This window comes from Aotus nancymaae, unplaced genomic scaffold (assembly GCF_030222135.1).
Source record: "Aotus nancymaae isolate 86718 unplaced genomic scaffold, 86718_ANA_hifiasm-v0.15.2.pri h1tg000006l, whole genome shotgun sequence".
NCBI classification, from domain to species: Eukaryota; Metazoa; Chordata; class Mammalia; order Primates; family Aotidae; genus Aotus; species Aotus nancymaae.
Genome location: NW_026988417.1, coordinates 69,969,325 through 69,993,366, shown reverse-complemented (window position 1 = coordinate 69,993,366; position 24,042 = coordinate 69,969,325). Strand labels below are relative to the sequence as shown.

General features: G+C 38.6%; 1 protein-coding gene across 4 annotated transcripts in view; it reads right to left on the bottom strand.

Moving 5' to 3' along the window:
- SEPTIN11 (septin 11) overlaps window positions 1–24,042 on the bottom strand; it is a 98,951-nt gene that overhangs the window by 56,749 nt on the left and 18,160 nt on the right. The gene's annotated exons all lie outside the window — the stretch shown is intronic.

Here is a 24,042-nt window from a genome sequence, read left to right as displayed (position 1 = left end):
ATCAAGGAAGGCAACAGGAAAATGAAAGAGGCCCAAAGGGCATGAAAATCAATGAACTAGAAAAGCTAAAGGAAAACTAAGAGTAGAGGATATAAGACTTTAAAACTGATTCTTTTTCAGTTTACTGGAAATATTCCCTAAAGGGAAGCATTATGCCCAAAATCTGTTACTGAGTATTCAAGTGTCACATGGAGGAGAGATCTAGAAACAATCACTGAGCAGCCACGTCATGAAAGAATTTTCTGTTTCCTACTCCCTAGTGTACTTACAAACATATCTTCCCACCAGACCAGCAGACCAAGGGATCATAAGTATAGAATTGCCTCAGCCAAGGTTTTAACCCAGATTACTAGCCGGGGCAACCATCCAAATGATAAGCTATTTGATGCAAACTTCCTTCGGAGCATTAAAAAAAAAAAAGTACACCTCTTGTAGAGAAGCTAATAAATGGACTCCATTTGTTATGGCTACAATTTCAGCCATTCTAATCAAGCTAAAGCTTTCTTATTCCTTCCTTACTCTGTTCTCCTTCTCAAAAAATAGGACCAATTAACCCCTAAAAAATAAATAACTCCCACTAGCAGAGACAACTTTCTGCCTTACCAAAAGTTAACTGCACATTGTGAAAGCATCCATCTAGGAGTAAGAGAAAGTTGGTTTACAGTTTTTTCACACATAGTTGTGCTTAGGAAAGCAGGCCCAAGAAGCTGTATTACAATTTTCCTCTTCTCTCAAAGTTATCCTATTGATAGGTGATTTTATATGCTGGATTTCTTGCGTTAAACAAACCTTTTCACATGCTGCTGCTCACAAGAATGTTCCCACAGTCCTCTCCACCCTCTCCATTGTCCACTAAAAATGTCTCTTAAAGAGGCATGTTCATTATCATTATTATCATGTTGATATGTCTGAATAACCAAGTAGGGCCCAAGTAGAACATTGGGAAAACGCGACTGCACACAACGATCTGTTATACACCCCATCAGCTCTCAAAAAGAGATGATAAAATATGTGCAACAGCCGAGGTTACATTTTCACTCATGTTGTTACCACAAAGCACAAAAGGTTTGGGTCAGCAGCCCAGACTTCTCATCAAGATGGGGTCCAGTTCCACATCAATGCTCCTAGATCAATATATTAAGAGTTATGGGATATGAGAATATGTTTCTGACAGTCTTGATAGCATGATTACTGGGAAGCATTAAGCTAAAATCAAAACTTGAAAAATTATAGCTTGGCAAGAGATCCTTGCTGTAATCCATGCAATCTGTAGGAAGGAAAAACTGAAAAAGTTAAATGAGACTGAGGGTAAAAGAAAGACCAGAATTAGCAAAGTCTTAGGCACTGATCCAGGTGGCTGCCATTAAACACTCCCAAAGCCTAATGGTCAATTTGAATAATTATTATTCACATAAAGTGAATGGCAGGCTAAGGGAAATAAGTGATGCTTACACAAGCGAAAACAAGAACTACTTTCCCATTTGAATTTGAGAAAAATCCAAGCCTCAAATCCCTTCCCACATAGAGAGGGTCAGACCATGTATCTCACTGTAATCATGGCTACACAGAGTTAAACCTCTTTTGCCACAACTACACCAAATGTACACACTTAGGTTGCTTATTACCGGGAGTGGGTTTAGCGCAATGTGGCAGCTGCAGCCACCGATATAAGGAAACAAGGCTTGGCAGGAATCCCCCAGGATTCCTTCTCAGTTCCACTTCCTAGCCACCCTTTAGCCCAGATATTAATAATTCAGAAGACAGTGTGACAGCCGCAACTCACATGCATGAACACTAATCAAACACATGCAAAACCAGATGTATTTGGACAGACAAATTTGTGAGGCTTTAATCCCCATGGAGAGCACAGCACCAATAAATGCACCTCATACTTCACCTCATATTCTGGGATCAAGGTGGAAAAGTAGATCAATACCTTTTCAACATATCAGTTTAAAGTCGCTAGAAGTACCTATATGATGAAGGTTAATATACCCAGAAAACGATAAAAAGGTAACAGGCTCTACCACTATTTTATCCATAGAATAAAAAAAAAAAAAAAAAAAAGAGGGGTCTGCCATTTCCCTTGATCAATCAATCAAAAAACAATTTTATCAAACATTTATGAAAATACCACAATACTAAGTATGGTTTAGCAAAAACAAACAAGGCACTCCAATCCAAGGCCACCATGCTTGGTTTGCCCTTCAAGCTTCTCAATATGTCTCTCCTTCCACCACAACCATCAGGAAAATAATGTTTACTGGGTGCTTGTTTGCTCTTTTTTTTTTTTTTTTTTTTGAGATGGAGTTTCTCTCACTCTCCCAGGCTGGAATGCCATCGCGCGATCTCAGCTTATTGCAACCTCTGCTTCCCAGGTTTAAGTGATTCTCCAGCCTCAGCCTCCCAAGTAGCTGGGATTACAGGTGCCCACCACCATACGTGGCTAATTTTTGTATTTTTTTGTAGAGATGTGGTTTTGCCACTTTGGCTAGGCTGGTCTTGAACTCCTGAACTCCACATCCAGCCCTTTGTTTGCCCTTTAAAAAACCTTCCCATTTAATCCTTATAACTTGTGAAGTAGATATTATTAGCTCCATTTTACAGAGGAGGAAACTAAAAGTTCAATTCATGGCAGAACCAGCATTCAAACCAGTTTTTCCAGATTCCAAGTCCACCACCGCCCATACCCTAAACCGGACAACTGACTCTTTGCAAAGCACACCAACCTCCGCACACAGCATGCCTCCACCTTCAACTCCACTTGTCAAATCCTACTCATCCTCAAAGTTCCAGGCAAAATGCCACCTTCTTAACTAAGCCTTCCCTGGCTCCCTGAATTAGACACCATTGCTTTTTATTTTATAAAGGTCTGCTGTATTTGGGTCCTTGGTCACATCTTGCATCTAGCAGTACACTTTCAGGACCACAAAAGAATGTCTGTTTTCTGAGGACAGGAACCCTGTCTTATTGATCTTACTTTGAACTTTATATACCACAACATCACAAGTAGCCAGGGCCGTATGTTTAGGATGAATGAATGTAGCAACTTATTTCTCACAAAGTCTATATAACCTGACTTCCCCAACCAAAAACAACTGCTATGGAGCAGCAGCACAGTGAGAGAGAGTCATGGGAGGGAGCATTCATCATGGGCTGGAATGCCCATGGTACGTTTGATGGAAGAGGTGAAGTTTAAGAGGGCCCTTGGAAAATGGAGAGAAGAGATGTCAGCGCACCAGCCACATGCTTCAGTATGAACCTTTCCCTACACGTAGCCATAATCAGCTGTGGGGAGGGAGAGACACGGTAGTGCAGAGGTCAAACGCTGTAGGTGTGTTTGCTCTCAGGAAATAACTATTCTGCTAAAGTTCACAAGTATAAAGCTCATCATATATATATAATAAGAGCTTTATACTTGTGAACTTTGGCAGAATTATATATATAGCAGAATTATATATATAATATAAATATATATTATATATAATATATAAATATATAATATAAATATATATTATATATAATATATAAATATATAATATAAATATATATTATATATAATATATAAATATATAATACAAATATATAACATATAAATATATATTATATATAATATATAAATATATAATATAAATATATATTTTATATACTATATAAATATATAATATAAATATATAATTATATATAATATATATGTAACATAAATATATATTATATAAGTATATTACATATTTATATAATATATAAATATATATAATATATATAATAAAAATATATATAATATATAATATAATATAAATTTATATATTATATATATATATATATATATATATGGCAGGCACTAGCTGGGTACTTTACATAGGTCTCGTTTACTTCTCACAATCGCCTCTGAGGTGTGTGCCATTATTATTTCCATTTTACAGTGGAGGTCAATGAAGCTTAAAGAGATTAAGATGCTCAGGGTCATGCAGTAAGTAAGTGGTGGGGCCAGGAGTCAAAGTCAAGTAGGCTACCTCCAAAGCTCCGGCCACTACATTAGTAGAGCCTGGGAGCCTAGAAAAGTTACCTCTGGTCAACCTTTTATAAACCAGAGAGTGATGCGTGTGTTGGCCATCAAGGGACATGCATGGCCCGTCCAAGCACATCACACTACAGAAGTCACCAACTTCCAAGTTGAGAAACAGCTGGAGACGTAGGTTGTCACGGTGCACAGGCCCTATTCCACCAAGTAAGAGCACACGAGGAAAGCAACGTGGGAACTACAGGAAGTGGAAACAGCAGGAAACAAGAGAAGGAAGAATCCAAGAAGAGACTTCCACCAACAACTGCTGGAATGGATGTCTTATGTTTCTCACAGAAAAGACGCAGAGCAAGTCTAACCCAGAGAGTGCAGGTTAAGGTCAGGCAGCCTACAGCAATCACTCTTACTCTCTCTCACTCATCTAAGAGCAAGGGTTATCAAGTCTCCTTCCTTAATCTTCTCTGGCACAGCTATAAGAAACAGTTAAAGAGAAAAATCAATCAAAGCTTACATAGAAGATGCAAAGAAAAACAAAAAAGGATGCAGTTAGCAGTCCTGACTGACTAAAACCACATGACTAACATACCAGATATTCCTACCACTTCCTCCTTGGCTTCTTATGGACCACTGAGGAGTAAACACACATACCCTTGTATTACCAAAAACAAACAAAAAACAACCTTTCAGTAGTATAGGCTAAAGAAGAAATCTTTTCTGTATCTCTGCCTACTATGTGCAAGGAACTGATAAGCCATTTTACCAACTTAATTATCCTAAAAAAAAAAAAAAAGACCAACCTTTTGGGATAAGAGGACATCTCCAGATTCACTCCTTCATCCTTTTTAGAGAAGGCTAAAAATGCTCATTACCCAGATATTAAAATTAGACTAATAAAAAAATATTGACTTACTGATGAAACTCCACTATCCACTTCTGAGCTTATATTTAAAAATAAGTCTTTTACAACTAGCAATATTTTTGCTCTCAGGGAAACTAATATTCATTATTTTAAAGCCTACCCTGAGCTAGGCATTAGTTGGTAATTTCACTTATGTTGTTTCACTTAATAAATACAATATTTACTTAGACCCCCATTTCTGAAGGCATTTTAATTACACTCACATTCCTTTACATGTACTTCTCTGCAACTTGCAATTTGGAACACATGTTCAACCACTAGCCACCATGGCACCAATATAAAATACCTGTTTTTCTGATTTCCTAACAACCCATGAGGTAATTACAAATAGTTTACTCAGGCCCTTGGAAACCATATTCAGATGTCATCTACTTAAGCAACAATATTTCTGTAAGTGTAACAAAGGGCAGAGCATTCTAAAATCAAACTATGAAAAATTCAAAGTCACATATTATTTACTGCCATATTCTCTCTCTCTCCAGCTTTTTACTATGGTTTAAATTTCTCTCCCACCAAAAATGCTTTCTTTAGAACACTATCCTCTTCTTTCTCTACCTCATTCCATATTATATTGTGTAGCTGGGCTTATCTACCTCAAGGCAAATAAGCACATACACATAAAAAACTACTTTAACCATTATATTCCATAGCTAAACATCCACCAGGGCTTCCAATCCTATTCCAGCTAGGCTGGCTATAAGTGACAGGGACCATCACTTCTCTGATTTTCAGTGTGATTATCTATAATATAGATGGGTGGAGAAGGGTCATTGAGGAAAGGTACATAAACTCTAGTTGTTAAATTATGGGATTCTAACATTTGCAATGGGGTAAAAGATTAAAGGTTGCCAAAGCCTATGTTGGAGTGAGTATCAGACTTCAAATAAAACCTCATTAGAGGTACTGGGTCATCAGAACAAAAGTCTAAAATGCTGACGCCAAACAAGAAGATACAACAGAGTGGGATGGCTCCCAACGTAAGTCAAATAGCGGACTACCCTTTCCAAGAAGTGCAACTTTATGTTTGTTTAGATACCACAAAATCAGCCTATTTTCTATAGGAAAGCAGAACAACCAGCTAGTCCTTAAGGGCCAGGATCAATGTGACACAGGAGGCTTAAAACGGTGGAAAGCCATTGTCACCTGACATTTAGACACCAAAAAATCTCATCACTCTAGCCCCATAGTTGAGTTTGTGAGTCTCCAGTTCAGTGTATTCATGGAACAATTAGGGAATCACAAGCCTTAGATCTTATGTTAACACAAGTACAGGAAGTGAAAAATAACTCTGATGGGTGAGCCAGGTATCAAAAGGAGTATTTTTTTTAAATCGGACCTCTAAAGATGCAAGCGATACAGGCCAGGTGTGTAATCCGAGCTCACGCCTGTAATCTCAGCACTTTGGGAAGCTGAGGCAGGCAGATCACCTGAGGTCAGGTATTCCGAGACCAGCCTGACCAACATGGAGAAACCCTGTCTCTACTAAAAATACAAAATTAGCCTGGTATGATAGTGTATGCCTATAATCCCAGCTACTAGGGAGGCTAAGGCAGGAAAATCGCTTAAACACGGGAGGTGGAGGTTGTAGTGAGCTGAGATTGCGCCACTGCACTTCAGCCTGGGAAACAAAAGAGTGAAACTCCATCTCAAAAAAAGAAAGAAAGAAAGACACAAGAGATACACACCAAATAAGCAGAAAATGTTGAATACAAAATATTGTATTCATTGTTGTTTCAAGTACTAAAAACCAGAGGTTTAAGTATGTAAGTGGATACCTCATTATCTTTTACAACATGTCCTTACCATGTAAAGAAAATAGAACAAACACTCACATACCCAACACCCAGCCCAAAAAACAACACATTACCAAAAGCTTTGAAGCCCCAGAGCACCCTGTGAGATGGCATCGCTCTCCCTCTGTACAAACACTATCCTGAATTTGCCTTAAATCCCTTTTTTGTTTTCCTTTATAGTGTTACCTTACACAATACTATTAGGACACAGTCACTAAAAGTCCTGACTTCAAAATAACAAAAGTTATCCTTCGTTCTCCAAGTTATGTGTAGGAAATTCAGAACTCCTTCTAAGAGAAGACTGAAGATAGAAGATACAGGGGGCAGAAGAGTTACTTTAAAGAGAGTGGTTCTCAAAATTTGGTAAGAGGATCCGTGGGGGCCTCCCCAAGAACCTTTTAGGGGTATACAAGTTCCTCCTTTTCAAACCACTATCTATGTGAGGTTGGCTCTTCATGTACTTCAACCAAAAGAATACGTTGCATCAGAGTGAATGAAATACAGATCTGACGACCCAGCTGTCTATTAAGTCAGACATTAAAGAGATTTGCACAAAGTACAACAATGCATCTCAGCTCACTAATTTTCTGACTTGAAAAATGTAGTTATTTTTCATAAAACAATGTTATTTATGTTAACATGTAATAAGTTTGTATTATTTTAATTGAATTAATAAGTAAATATATTGAAAACCTGAAGCAATAATAATAGAAGTAGACTGAAGTTGCAACAAAAACCTGTGGGAATGGCTTTGGGAAGTACTTCATTTTTGTAGAAAGTATACCAATTAACCAAAAATGCTCCAAGCAGAAACACTTTGGGATGGTAGAGAGTTTTCCAACCATCTTCTATGTTGTCTGTAAGGCCTTAGTTACTCTTTAGTCCTAGAGATACACACACAAGAGGCACCAACAGTAACCTAAGCTGTGTTCCATAAGCCTTTTAAAAGGGCTTACATTGTTTTTTTTGAGACAGAGTCTTGCTCTGTCACCCAGGCTAGAGTGAAATGGCGTGAACTCTGCTCACTGCAACCTCCATGTCCTGGGTTCAAGCAATTCTCATGGCTCAGCCTTCTGAGTGGCTGGGATTATAGGCATGTGTCATCATGCCTGGCTAATTTTTGTATTTTTAGTAGAGATGGGGTTTTGCCAGTTTGGCTAGACTGGTCTTGAACTCCTGGTCTCAAGTGATCTGCCTGCCTCAGCCTCCCAAAGTGTTGGGATTACAGGCGTGAGCCACCACACCCGACCAAGCACTCACATTTCTTACAAATGGTGGCTCACCATAAAATATCCAACTGCACTGAGGACCTAAGATAAACTTGATTTATTCCACCTGCAGCCTAGCTCCAACGGCAAGATTCTTTTCACGATAAATTAACCAATGTCCAGGGTCCTAAACACAAGATCGGTAACCAGAAGGGCAGTTTGGGTTTTCTCCACTGGCCAGTGGGAAATGACTGAAGAATTTGCCTACAAATGACCTATCTAGAACGCCTGGTTCTACTGTCCTTGGATTTGTAGTGTGAGCAAGTGTCAAGGGATTTGGCTCTAGTTCTAAGCCTATGGGTCTTAAGCAGGTCACTCACTCTCCTGGGTCTTGGCTTCTTTTTCTATAAAATGAAAGGGCTAGATGAGATTGTTTCTTTGTAAGTCTCTCCTGCTCTAACACTCTACGAAATGTCTAGTGACAAAAACTTGAAGTGGTTTTCCCTTTGCCTCCCCAGCATCCGGTACAGGGATTGGCAGAGTGTTGAGGCTCAACATGAGTCACCAACCTTTAAACAGCAGACCAGTACCGTGGCAAAGGGGGTAATCTTAAGAAGGAAAGAGGTCAACAGGAAAAGGAATTAGGAAGTCAACACAGGACATCTGGGATGTTTTTAATCCCAATTTCAGCTGCTAGTGGGTAGAACTCATGAACACCACCTATACGAGAGGGGAGAGAACCCAATTCTTTAGGCTCAAATTAGGGACGACATCTGAGTGATCAAAAGATTGCTGGAAAAGCACAGATCCAAAGCCAGAAGCAGTATTCTGGGGCTCAAATAAAGCCTACTTCTCTACAGACCACAAAATGCCTTGACTTACGAGGAAAGGTAAAAGTGCTATCAAATCACCAAAACTATTAGAGATAAGAATATAAAATGTCAGTGAAGTGTATTGAAATAGTACCAGGACCACCACTCTGGAAATAGTGGATTACTGCTTTACATCTCTAAAACTAGCTAATATTCAGAAGGTATTATTGATATGCCAGGCACTGGTCTAAGGTGCATAAAATGTATTAAAGTGTACATTCTCACAGATGTGGAAACGAAGTCACAGAGATACAAAGAAATTCACCCAAGGTCTCAGAGCAAGTAAGTAACAAGGCCTGGATTTTAACCCACTTTAACACTATGAAATTATACCTGCGAATCACTTCAGATTATTTCCAAATAAACAGATTTTGGTTTCTGTGCTGTTTGCTTAATTTGCGTCACACAAAAAGCAGGAGACAAATTTTCACCAAAATGGAAGGTTGTGTTTGGGATGGCCTGAGGAAATCCATGCTGAACTGTGTGGAGAGATGAAAGACTGATGAAGAGCCCTGGGAGAGGGCCCTCCTCTGGGTATCAGTGGCTGAGCTGGCTCCCGCGTCCTGCGCTGTGCGGATGCTCCACACACACATATGCTGGATCATGCACACATGCGCTGCAAGCCACACCCAGTCTCCTCGCACCACACACAGTAACAAGTGCGTTTCTCTGGACCTGACTGACTGAAGGGATGCTGTGGAACAAGGCTGGGGCTGGGAAAGAGGCAAACCCCTCTGTCACCCTGGCAGAAAGCAGCAAAGTGAATGTAGAAAAGCAGGGACCCCAGGAGAGATGGCACTTTGGCTTTTTTCTTTTCCCCCACAGGGTTTTTTTTTGAGACAGAGTCTCACTTTGTCGCCAGGTGCCAGGCTGGAGTGCAGTGGCACAATCTCGGCTCACTGCAACCTCCGCCTCCCAGGTTCAAGCAATTCTCCTGCCTCAGCCTCCCAAGTATCTGGGACTACAGGTGCACACCACCATACCCAGCTAATTTTTGTATTTTTAGTAGAGATGAGGTTTCACCATATTGGCCAGGATGGTCTCGATCTCTTGACCTCGTGTTCCACCCGCCTCGGCCTCCCAAAGTGCTGGGATTACAGGCTTGAACCACCGCGCCCGGCCCCCACAGGGTTTAAGTGATAAAGTCCTACAGAAACTTTAAGAGCAACTAACTCTCCCAGGGCGTGCCAACAATACTTGATTTAAAGCAGAACAGGCCCCATCACTGACTTCAACTACTCACCACTCGGTTTCTTCTCATCTGCTTTCTATTTTTTTAAATGTGTTAACAATCACATTTGGGCAGCTGTGAGATAAGAAAGAATTGACTTCAATCCTGGAACCATTTACTTGCCAGTTGTGGACTTTGGGAGAATTAATTAGCCCTTCTGAGCCTGTTTTCTCATCTGCAAAATGGCATTAATTATGGCATCTACTCCTAAGACTGTTGACGGAATGAGATCATGTATAAGAAGTGTTTAGACACAGTGCCTTGCAGAGTGATTGCCCAGTATTATTACTTATTATTGTCTTGATAAGAGAATTTTAATCTATAAATCAGAAAATAACCCAGTGAAAGGAGTATTAAAATGGGATATCTCCCTCAAAACAGCAAACATGAACAACCTTAGTTAACGACCCTATCACTAACTTAAGGGTTCCCTTGCTTGTTTCTCATCTAGCTCAGTTTGTACTCAATTGCTAATTACAAGTTAGGTGTTAATTATCTCATAAACATTTCTGCAAATCACAGAGCATTATTTGCCTGTCCCAACTAAAAAGGCTGGATTCCTAAGTGTTCTTTTCATGCCTTGGGTTCCAAGCTCTTTGCTTTGAGTTGCTTCTAATTTACTAGTTCAGGACCTCTCCGACTGAGTGAATGAACTGTGTTTCTTAACAGTTGCTATGTTCTTTGCCCCCTCTAAACCACCAAGCAAAAGACAAATTAGTAGTTAAATATAATTAAGTGAATTTCAGTCAAGAGTGATCTAGATTTCTAAAACAAGACACCGAAAGTACAAACCAAAGAGAAAAGATGACACAGTTAGAACTTCTGTATAACAAGACACCAAAAACAAAAGCATAGATACATGACTGGCTAGGAGAAGATATCTGCATATACAATAAAGGATGAACCTCAACAAGATAAAGAGAAATAGCCCAATTGGTGGGGTGGGGAGTGGGTAGTGGAGGAAGGTAAGGATTTGAATAGGTTATTTGCAGAGAAATAAACATAAATGGCCAAAAACCATATAAAAAGATGTTCACCCTCACTAACTCATGGTAGTTGGGGATCATAATAACCTGGAGCTTACGGTATCTGGTGGAACCACTGGCCATCTTTAGTTAACAAGTGCTTTTTAAAAAGTAACTAACATCCTCATATTTTAAAAGGTCTGTTTTTAAGAAGACCACGCAGAGCTGTATGGGGCATTTGTGACATCCACGTGGCATTTTATACCTAGACCTTCACCATGTTCCTTAAAGATGAACAGTGTATCGATGAATAGCCCCAAAGTTGTTTTAATTTTAAAGTGGTTTCCTTTTTCCTGCTTTCTCAAGTGAATACTACCCTTCTTAGAAGTTTATAAAGTCTTGGCATCTTCATAAGTGTTGTGCTTAAAACAAGATTCAAAGGTCGCAATTCAAAAGTACTTAGCTAAAGCAACCTCCTCAATATTCTGTTCCACAACGTATAGAAAGATATAAATGTTAAAAATCAGTGTTTGCTTTCACCAATATACATTGCAGACATGTCTGCATGAAGTCTATGTGCTATTCTTAAACTTAGTACTCAAATCTCAATATTTTAGGTGATAGGCTCAAAGAAAAAAAAAAGCCTCTCCATAATTAATATTAAAAATAAAGCAGCATGGACTAGTGTGATAAACACTGGTTGGGAGTCAGAAGTAAAGACTCCAGCTCTGCCACATTTTAGGGGAATGACTTTGGGGCAAGTTACTTCTGAGACGCTATCTTTATTTGTAAAATGTATGTAATATTAACATCTCATAGGTTTGGTATATTAATATATCGTAGGTTTTTAATGGTTTCAACTGAGATAATATGTAAGCACCTAGTATAGTCTTTCCCATATTAAGCAATTCCATAGTAGAAAATATTTAAAATGTTATCCTCTATCAATTCAATGTCAATTCTGCTGGGCATTTATATATGTTTATATAAGACATACATAGAGATATCATATATAAACTTTTAAAATGTAAATACTTATTCTTCCTATGATTCCTGTTTCCCCACTTCCACAAGACAAAGATATCTAATGAATAACCACCTCTCACATTATTATTTCTAGAACTTTCATCAAGCATGTTGGTAGTTTTCTGGAAGCTAGTAATGAAAATGAAAATGCTGAAAGAAACCCACTAATTTCCATACAAAACAGCTTCAGGAGTCATTGCTATACACATAATTTCAATTACTAACAAAAATAAGCCCGGGGAAGATCCTGAATATAGCATCAAAGAGAACTACCTACACCATTTGCAGCATCACCAGTCACTGCAGTATTTTCTGATTGATAGGAGTAAATTATATTACACTCTGTCCAATACAACTGGTATGGTCTGAGCAACCCAGGGTTGAGAAAAATTGGACTGAGACTAGAAAACAGGTGAAATGAAAATTAAAATCTTAAGTCAATTCATTCCATGTCTTCATTTCTCAGCCCTTCAAAGCCTCCTGTTGTCAGATGCTCAACCACTAAATACTGATAACTATAAGAATTCCTGAGGCCGGGCGTGGTGGCTCACGCCTGTAATCCAAGCACTTTGGAGGCCAAGGCAGGCGGATCACCTGAGGTCAGGAGTTCAAGACCAGCCTGACCAACATGGTGAAACCCCATCTTAAAAAAAAAAAAAAAAAAAGAATTCCTGGAGAAAATTTAGGAGATTGTTAAATTCTCTCTTCTGCAATCTCCTAGGATGTTTTGCCACAGTAATGTTTTCTGACTAAGTCTTTCTCCATAGCAAGAGACCTGAGCCTGTTAAGTGCACAATTACTTTTGAAGTATTTACTGAATAACTTCCTTTGTGCTAGCCACTACTCTATGCTGTGTTTAAGATACAAAAATTAATAAGGCGTGAAAACTATTATGGTACAACATGATATCTGCGGATTACAGAAGCCTAAGGTAAGTGAGTATTTAGAAAACTAGTCCTCCTAACTCTGCCTGGTTGAGTCCTGAAGGATGACTAGGTAGAGAGACTGGAAACAGGCCAAAGAGAAAGGCATTTAGGTGAAATGCAGAAGCAGAGAGGTAAAGGAAGGGGACATACACAGGGCCCAGCAGGGAGCCTAATGGAGCCTGTAGGAAGAGAAGCATGAAGTCTCGGAAGGGCATGCATGCCATGCTGGGAGCTGAGCCGTTATTTATTCTAAAGGGAACAGAAGGATGGAAGAGGATTTTTGCAGAAATAAGAGAGAAAAAATAGATTGAGTCTCTCCGATACCTTTTTTCTTTTGGAAAACCCAACAAAAGGGCCCTTTAGAACTACAGTTCATAAATAAGTATCATGAAATGCTTTTTAAGAACTGGAGTAAAGCATTTGAATTTTTAACTAATAGTCAGAAAAGGGCTAGAAATGTCAGAAGTGAATTTTTAACTAACCCTCTGGTTTAAAGTAGTAGAGACAAATCCCATTACTATGTTGCTGTTTGTGATGGCTCCTTGGTTGTGTTTATTCAGCTGTGATACACTCTAATCTTTACGTACCATGAAGTTGGTAGAGTTTACCCTACTCCTATCAAATGGATTGTGTGAATTTCTTTTTTCTAATTTCTTAAGAAAAATTAGCATGGATACATTTCTTATTCCCTTGATGCCCTAAGTCAAAGATTTAAATCATTTGGTTAGGAGCCTGAAATATGATTCAGAGTTCCCAACATTTTCTCAAATTTCTCTGTAACTTTCAAAGTGAGGTTCAAATGGCTCATATTTTATACTTATTTTTATAATATCCAAAATGCTAAAATGCCACTTCTTTTAAAAATTGGTTTGGCCAAACAAATATTCTGTGGATTCAATTTAGAAAACCAGCAAAATAAAAGGTCTAAAGTTCAATACTGCTCTCTGTAAGCTCATTCACCCTGTCTCCCAAATCAGAATTAGGATATAATTATAATAAGGCAATGTTTTCAAGAGTCCCAGATCCTCAGTGCAAGTCGTAATATTAAGAACTACATATGAAACTATTGTGCTCTTGACCAAGACTGAGCATGAAAGCACTTCCACTGCCAGCTTGCTTCTGTTGGCCTGAAAAATTAGAGACAAATCCAGCATCTGACTTTAGCTAGGGAGTCTTTTCTTCAAGGCAAGAAGACTATGTTTCAAGCCAAACATAACATGTAGGAAGAAGACTATTCCACATGTACACATGGAACCTTTAACTTCCAATTCAACATTCCTCAGTAAAAATGCTCCAGCATAAGAGTATTTGAGCAGAATAAATTGAGAGGGGTGGAATATGCAATGATCATGTAAAATGCCATGGATTTCTTTAAGAATAGGAAGATACCTCAATACTCTTTATTACCATTTTGTTCAAGCTACCATCTTGAATCACATGAAGCTACCATTTTTGTAGTTGAGAAATGGCTGGATATCAACTTTCATGTGGTTCAACCCACCACTAGGACATTCTGTAAAATTAAGAGCAATTTTGCCATACTTTCTTCTTTTACTGTTAATGATCTCACTGGCTTTTTGCTTCTTAAAAAGGTTATGAAAGAGTAGACTTCTGAAGAGTCTCAAAACTCATACAAAACAACATTAATTCTATCAATAAAAATGTTCCAATAATTGGAAACACAGGCTAAATTCACCTTTTAAAAAGATGTTTTCTAAACAGTGTGCTTATAAAACATGTGCCTTTTTTTGTTTTTCTAAGACTCTAATTGTCACTAATAGTTCCTGGAAAATGCATTTTTGTGTAGGCAGGAAGAAGAGAGAAAAAGAAAGGAGGATGCTGGGTTTCAGCTGTACAGGGAAGGATTAACAAGAAACTTAAGTCCTTAGGCCTCAATAAGGATTAATGGGAAATTTAAGCCTCAATTCCCCAGGCCTCAGTTTCCTCATCTTAAAGGAAGGTCCTTGATTAGGTGACCTTTGAAGGCCCTTCTGGCTCTAGCACGAATCATGTATTGGAATTTGGTAACAGACTTTATTCTACCTATAACCACTTGCATTCTTTATCATCCCACTGCCAAATTCATAAATAATTTCATGGCCTGTAGGAACAGCCACTAACTGTCATTGGAACTCAACCAAAAATAGAAAATCCAACCCCATTCACTATATATAGCACGTTTTTGCGGAGCCACATTTGCTTGGCTACCACACACTCTAGAATCCCTCCCACTCCCTCAGCCGTGGGCCTGCCCACACCACACATCAACTTTTGGTTCTCCCAGTTTGCTCCCTTATGGCTAGACCGGTGCTGGAGAGATCCTCTTACAAAAACAATTCAAAAGTTTTGATGTTGTCTTCAACCAATCTATACGTGTTAATATCAGAGTTCAAGCACTTGCTTTGCTTGTATTTTAAAAGCAGGCACATTTTCCACACAAATACAAAAAAGCTTAAATTGTTCAAATGTTAAATCATTCTAAAAGGCATACCAAAAAACCTATTAATGGTTCCTTTATTCAAATACAAGAAAAACAAATAAATTTATTTCCAATGGAAATCAGATCGCAAATTGGCAGACTCAACCTACAAATGTGTTTATGTGACCCACACAGTATTTTTAAAACATTTAGCTGCCAACATTATCAGATGTGGAAATTTCACATCAAATTCCAAATGTCCGTCTCTCTTTGAAAAACTGAAGACTGTAGAAGCAGCAGGCCCCCATTTCCTAGTCAGAGCCAAGAGGTGGCACGTGTTTTTCCAGCAGTTTAACTAAAGAATGTGAGTTGCCTTTTTGGTACTTTTTCTCCCTCAAATAAATGAACTAAATAATGAAGTTCATCCATAGATACCTTACATATTTGCTTCCCTTACTACCATCTTAACATGCCATCAACAATTCAAACAGAACCTAATTGAAGCTTACCAAAACTGTATATAAACCACTGGCCATTAACTAGAGAAAAAGCTAGGGAAATTTCTATTATTAATGTCATAGCTATATCACGTTAAGCACTTCTTTTTTTCTTTCTTTTTTTTTTGTGATGGAGTTCACTCTGTCACCCAGGCTGCAGTAAAGTGCTATAATCTCGGCTCACTGAAACCTCTGCCTCCTGGGCTCAAGCAATTCTTGTGCCTCAGCCTCCCAAGTAGCTGGGATTACAGGCACAAGCCACCATGCCTGGCTAATTTTTGTATTTTTAGTAGAGACGGGGTTTTGCCACGCTGGCCAGGCTGGTCTTGAACTCCTGACCTCAAGTGATCCACCTGCCTCGGCCTCCCAAACCACTGGGATTACAGGCCAGGTTAAGTACTTTTCTCACTATAATAAAGTGTAATCATTAATTGAGATCTAGATTACAAAACTTTTTTTGAGACAGGGTCTCCCTCTGTCACCCAGGCTGGAGTACAGTGGCGTAATCTCAGCTCACTGCAACCTGAAACTCCCAGACTCAAGCGATCCTCCCACCTCAGCAACCAGAGTAGCTGGTACAACAGGTGAGCACCACCACCCAGCTAATTCTTGTATCCTTTTGTAGAATGGGGTTTCGGCATGTTGCTTCAGCTGGTCTCAAAGTCCTGGGCTCAAGTGATCTATCTGCCTTGGCCTCCCAAACTGCTGGGAATTACAGGTGTGAGCCACCATGCCTGGCTGATTACATGAATTTTTAATTTTCTTTTTCAGGATGTATTATTGTTAGATTTAAATTTGGTCTATTATAAAATCATTGCAAAATCTGTAAACTTTATACACTAAAAAAAAATTCAGCTATACTCGTCTTGTGGCCTCTTTGCTGAAAATAGTTGCTGTATTTGCCTAATCAGGTCACTGTCATTTTAAAAGCCTTAATAGTTTCCTGTCTCTATCCTACATGGAAAACACAGGGTAACTGATTTGACCAAATATCTTCCTAAATCATCTTCTTAGCCCTACTGTGGATTCAACTGTCTCTTGTCAAGTGGAGAAAAGATTGATTTCATGAGAGAATTATTTGCAAAACTAGCATAAACCTTGAGTTGTGGTAACATTAAAATGTAGGGCGCTAACCAACTACTTACTCTCTCTACTCACCATGGAATAAAGCAAACTGGACTAAACTGCAACACAGATGATGGGATGAAAAACGAACTTTCCCTCTCTCCCAGGAACATGGCTAACAAAAGCCTAAGGGAACACAAAGGGCAGACTCTACTAAAGACAGAACCATGTAGAAGAAATGGCATCCTCTTATAGCTGAAGGCTTGCAGTTGTTCATCAGAATGTTGGTAAAAATTTCAACATAGCTCTTTTTCTAAAGCACATTATCTTTTTCTATCAATAGACAGCTGAGCCAAGCCCTGAGAGCATTTCTGATGATATAAGATCCTTTTACCATCACAAAACCATTCCCTTTAAATCCTAAGATCCCATGTATAGGGCTCCAAATTTAGAATATACATATTCTGCACTCTATCATGAGAGAAAATCATTATTCACTCCTAAATTAAACCACAAAAGCATAGCAACAATTCTTGCTTTATGTTGTGGGGGAAAAAAAAAAAAACGCACTTTTAAATATCATTGGTGCAAGCATTATTTCCTTCAATGTGTTTCACCATGTTGGCCAGGCTGGTCTCAAACTCCTGACCTCAGGTGATCTGCCGGCCTCAGCCTCCCAAAGTGTTGGGATCACAGGCGTGAGCTACCACACCCCGCCTGATAAATGTCCTTTATACTATTAATGACAAAAACATTTCTCTCTAACAAGGGTATCTGCAATACCAAGCAAGCAGACTTAGGCATAATATCTCTGCTCTCAAAGAGGTCATAAGAATCTATCATTCTAAAAGCTAGGTAGAAATGACTTAGCAATGCCAAGTTTTACCTCAGTGGGTCAGTCGTTCTGGCAAGTATGGTAAATGACGGGAAGCACTGGGCCACTTGATATGAGCTCAAATCAAGTCACTTCTCTCTGGAGCTAAGCTTTCTGAGGAGACTAGACTAAAATGATCCTTAGGTTTCTTTTGAGCTTTTAAACGTCCCATGACTCTACAGCACTGCTGGCAGTCAATAAAGCTCAATGATAAATATTGTACAGAAATAATGTTTTAAGTGTTTTAAATTATGCATAAACCCAAAGTTCAAGATAAGAACAGGTAAGTGAGGGCTGGCACAGTAACTTCCATCTGAATTCAAACTTGGATTTTTTTATGATGATGATGATGATGGTGATGAAACAGCTCATGCATACGGAGTATCACCTATCTGTATACTCATGACTTCATCTTTGTCAAATCATAACTTTTACCATCCATATACTTCATCTTTTCTTTTTAAATCACAGATATATTTGAAGATCCTCAAGTATCTCCGCCTGATGCCAACAGCTTGGCAAAAGGAGATCATACAGTGCCTGAAAGTCACTTCAAAATAATTTGGGAGAAGTGAGGGAATAGGTTAGAGAGGGGAGGGAAGAGGCTAGAGAGAATGGTAAATAGATGATATAAGATTGGCCATGAATTTAAATGGGAGGGGGAAATGCAAAAAAAAAATTGGCCAGGAATTGATAACTGGGTTGGGTGATGGGACAGAAGGATTCATTATACCATTCTCTCTACTTCTGTGTATGTTTGGAATTTTCATTAAATCAACAAAAGTTTTTCTTAGAAAAAAGAGAAAGATCAGACTATAACTACTTCTGCACTATATTCCTAAGCTGCCCTGTACGATATGGTAGCCACTTGCCACATGTGGCTGTTTAAGTGTAAATTAATTAAAATTAAAAAAAATAAAAATTTTAGTTGTACAGCTAACCCAGCCACATTTCAAGTGTTTAAAAGCTGTATTTGGCTCCTGTGGTGGCCACTATGCAATAGTAGAATATGTTCCATCATCATGAAAGTTCTATCTGACAGCAGTATTCTGCAGCCTGGAGTGGTATTTCCACATGGCAGAAGAGGATGGAAACAACAGTCAGAGAAGACTTGGCCTTAAGATCATCAGTGGTTACTTTGAGGAAGTCTGAGTCTTGATCCATCAAAAAGGAGGTGAAGGTGTTGGGTCAAGAATAATATCCAACCAATGCACCTCAAAAGTTGTTGTGAAGATCAACTTTTACCCACTGAAATGCAATCACAGAAAAATATGTGGAATTGCACAATTTCAATTAGGAAACCACAGCAGTGTGTGCAATGGGTTTAGTGCCAAAACCAATGTGCAAGTGAAAACATTCCAGAAGTATATTTAAAGACCAAAAAAAAAAAAAAAACAAACCCCTGAAATCACACATTTCAACCTCAAATTTGTTAAGTTTTCTCCTCCCACTCCCTCTATTTTGGAATAGAAAAACAACTTTCTACTTGCTTTTTTAACACATAATTTTTTTCATGGTTGGGATTAAAAATTAAATCAAATTGCTGATGGAAGATTAGCAAAGGATAGCTGGAATGCACCACGTGGGCCAAAAAGCCAATGCACCTGAATAAATGCAAAGACCCAGGAACCAAGTGGTCCCAGCTTTTCTCTACACATAATGAGAGAATTTCTCCTTCCCAGACAGATTGAGTACATCTTTGAGTTATCCATTATCTGGTGTGGGGCGGGGATGGGTGGGGGGGGGCGGTGTCTGTATGTGCACCTTAAAGAAATAATTTAAGAGATCACTAAAATAACTTTGCCTTTCCAAAATGAAATTATTTTGCTTCCAAAATCGTATTTCCCCTTATTCTAGACTAACATAAGAGAAACTGATTAAACAGGCAACATTTCTAATGTCCTTTTATCTCTAAAGCTGGTATCAGAAGAAAAAAAACTGATAACCAGTTACATCAGGGTGCAAAAGGAATTAAATATAGGTAATGCCAAGTGAGATATGTGCACCTCAACCCAGGACAAACCAGTAATTCTCCTCAACCTTTTTTCCGTTTTCCCATGTGGGGATAATTCCATACACACAGTGATCCTCGACCAGGGGGCACATGTGTTAGAATACAGGAGAGTTTTGTTAAATACAACTCCCTTAATCTAAGACTATTAGAAGCAGGAGTTGGACATTTTATCTTAAAAGGCATTTAAAGATTGAGATTTTTAAAACACTAGTTATAGCCGAAACATTTAATTTCACCTTAAAATATCTAAACATACATTCTTTCACCAATTTTTTGACAAAAGGCCAAGGCTTTTTCATCATAATAGATCACAGTAATTTCAATAAGGCTGTCTTTCCAGCACAAACCCACAGGCGTCAACTATAATTTCCAGTTTGTTTATTTAATGTAGAGACAGAATTTAAAAGTGTTTTCAATGCAATCTGAATGCAGGCTCTTTTTAGATTCTTATATTTTTTTCTCCACCTTTTTGTAATTGTCTTACATATATTTAATTCACAGCAGCTTTATTTCAGCAAAATTTTTACCTTTGCTAAAACTTTCCAAAGCATCTCATTTAGAAGCAATTCAATTTTTGCCCTTATATTTCATAGATTCATAAAGCATTAAATTAAATTAGGTGATCATGATGATTACAACTAGTATAAGTAGGTTTGAAAACAAACAACTGACCCAGTAAGCATACAACTCAGTTGGCAGGTGCAGAAATGCATGTGAAGCTCTAAATAGAACACAGACAGTACAGACAGTTCCCACTTAGGATGGTTCAACTTACGATTTTGACTTTCTGTACAAAAGTGATACGCATTCAGTAAAAACCATACTTCAAGTACCCATACGACTGTTCTATTTTTCATTTTCCATACAGTATTTGGTAAATTATTCTGAGATATTCAACGCTTTATTATAAAACAGGCTTGTGTTAAATGATTCTGCACAATTGTAGGCTAATGTAAGTGTTCTACACATTTAAGTAGGCTAGAATAAGCTCTGATGTTCAGTAAGTGAGGTGTATTAAATGCGTTTTAAACTTAGATATTTTCAGTATAATGTGTTTATCAGGACATAACCCCACTGTAAGCTGAGGAGCATCTGTACTAGTCTACTAGTCAAAACCGTGTGGAATGTTGTGGGCAGTCAGAATGTTTTGTAGCGGAAATAGAGGGCACAAATTAATCTGTCAGTGAGCCTGAAAACATTCCATCAGGATTCTAATAAAACTTCCCAATTCCCTTTGGTGTGTCTTTTTTATCCTTGCCTTAAACTAAAAAAATAAATTTTGAAAGATAGCCTGGGAAGAAAAAAAGCTGGAAGTTACCTTTCAAGGGTCCTCGAATCACATTATAAAATGGAAAGAGAAGGGAAATAAAGTGGGCCTTATTCTTTCTGAATGCTAAGCCAAGTTCCTCATGTTTACTAAGAAAAAGCACTGGGCTGAATACTGGTTAAAAGAGTCTGACAAGATCCTCCCAGTCATGGAGGTTCAGCATGATCCCAGTCTCAGCCTTCCCTCCCCAGCTACATTGTAGGCTTTCCAACAACATAAAGTACAGGGCAAGAAACAGAGAAGGTCCTCAAATATCCAACTGGTTGATGGTACACCATCACAAATGATTTGAGAGAGGAGGTGGGAATGACATCCTGATAACTGGCCCCTGAATTCAAACCTTATTCCAAGAGTTTGAACCTTAGTGACAAGGAGATCCATTCTCCAAAGACAAATTTTGGTTCTGGTTTAGTTTGGTGGGAGAGTGGAAGGATATGGTTTTCACATCGTCACTCATGCATGGTGTTGGCTGGAGCTCAATATTTGTTGACTTAATGAACAGGAAATAGGAAAAGCCATTGAGGAATAAAAATGTAAGTTCTTCAAGAAAGAGGGGATTTAGCAATATTCAGCCGTATCCCCAACTCTCCAATATCCTTATATAAATCCCATTACACAAAATCAATGAAAGTCTTCATCACCCTCAGCTTTGACTGGGTTATAAAATCCAATTTAGACTTGGTCCTTTTCACATAGTTTAAATGTCAGCTTTGGAGCAGCAGCTAGTGGTGGCAAATTAATTATTAGTAATTTTGATACCTGGGACCTCATCTTAATTATGTGCCTTGATTTCATAAAATACCTTGGAATTTTAGTTTCTGAAGGAGCAAATTTGATTATCAACAACTAAAAGACTAAATTCTTTAGAGGGCTCAGAGAGAAAACTGTGCTTCAACTTCAGACAATCCAACATTCCCTAGTGGTTAAGAAGTTGACTAAGGATTGGAAAAGGCTTTGAAAACAAAGAGGCATATAACAGACAAACTATCAAATTATTCTATCAGGCCAAAGTACTAGTCTTAGACTACCTACCTATGTAAGTCAAACCAAACACCTCGAAGAATGAAAGCAAAGGTGACAAATGTAAGGGGAATCTAAAAATGAATCAGCTTGGTTTATGCAGTTTCCACGACATTCTCAGAAACTGCCTCTGGGCTAGGCTTACACAAAGTGCAGTGATTATTTGAACAATTCTCTTAAAAACTCTTGGGGTACATTTAAAAATAACTAAGAGTATAATTAGATTGTTGGAAACACAAAAGATAAATGTTTGAGGTGATGGACACCCCATTTACCCTGAGGTGATTATTACACAGGCATGCCTGCATCAAAATATCTACTGTAACCAATAAACACATACACCTACTATGGGCCCACAAAAATAAAAAATTTAAAATAAAATAAAATAATCACTCTTAGGGAAATACTTAGGTTAATTCCTATCCTTAAAACTGTTCAATATTAGCTAATTAAAGTTGTTTCTTATTACCCCATTTTTCCAATCTATACAGACAGTATAAGCCCAAAACTTTCTGATATTTTTTCAAAACAGTGTTAAGCTTTGTCCTAAGTTCACAGTTCATGTACCAAAACCATAATTTCCCCCACTCACTCTGTATCTAGGTCCTAGAATATAAAAATGCAATTGACTTGAAATGGGTAAATTAAACCAATGATAGAACAAAGTAGACACTACAGATTCAGAAGCAAGCAGTGCCACCCTGAGAGATTATGAGAGTCGACTGAGGAGCCATGTAGACCCCACCACCTTCTATGCTCCAACAATCATGGGGGTTGCCCCCCGGGATGGCAACTTCTTTGGACATCCAGATGTGCACATAGGTCTGTATAGTTACGCAGAACCCAAGTGGCGATGGCAGAGAAGCCTGGGACAGAAAGTGGAGGTGTGAGGTCTACACCTACTGGAGGTTGACACAGCAACAGCCAGGCAGACACATGTCTTAGCCAATAGGTCTTGTCCAATTTATCTGAAGTCAAATGTTTATTGATGGAGGGTACATGACATATAGTCTTTTCCCTTAAGTCTGGCTACATAGACTAAAAATACATGAATGTGGCCAAGGGTTAGCAGAACATATTGCTTATGGTAGGTAATAAAGTTTTTTGTTTGTTTTGTTTTGTTTTTTACGTTCACAATTATATTTGATAGTTACTTTTTTTAAAAGGAACTTAAGGAAATGTGGAGTGGGGACTCCAGAGCACTATGTGGATGACACATAAGTATTGCCAGCAATTCAAATAAATAAAAATCACCAAAATTTTGGTGATTCATGGGTGGAGGCATCATGGAGGGTATGCTTGATCTGTGCCTCTAAGGTGTGCTCTGATTAGAGAATGGGAAGCCTGTGTGGTTCAGGGGTGCAAGAGAAGGGGCAATTGCTCAGCTCCTACTGGGGTGGGGTGGGGTGGCAGTTCTGGTTTGAGCCTGGTCTTCAGTATAAAACCATTACTAGTTCAGCACCATTTCCCAGAGATAACTTTTATTGAGGACAAATGTTCCAGGCAGCAGCGTAAGCACTATGTGCCTACTAACCGGTTTAATCTGTAACTCTTTGAGGGAAGTACTGTTACAGTTTTACAGATGAGGGAAGGAACTTGCCTAAGGACACAAAGCTTGCTGAGTGGTAAAACTGATACTCTAGAACCAGAGCAGCCTGGTTCCAGAGTCCACATTCTTCACCCAAATGCTACACACTATGGCCTCTCAGTAGAGAGAAAAACAGAGCAAGGGAAAGAAGGGTGCCATCTGATTCATCTGCGTTTAGGGACAGATGGCTGGGAAAGGTCCAAAGGGCCAAGGTCCCAAGGGAAATCATTCTGTCAAGCAGCTGGACGTCCTAATGGCCTCAACTACTTCCCAGAGA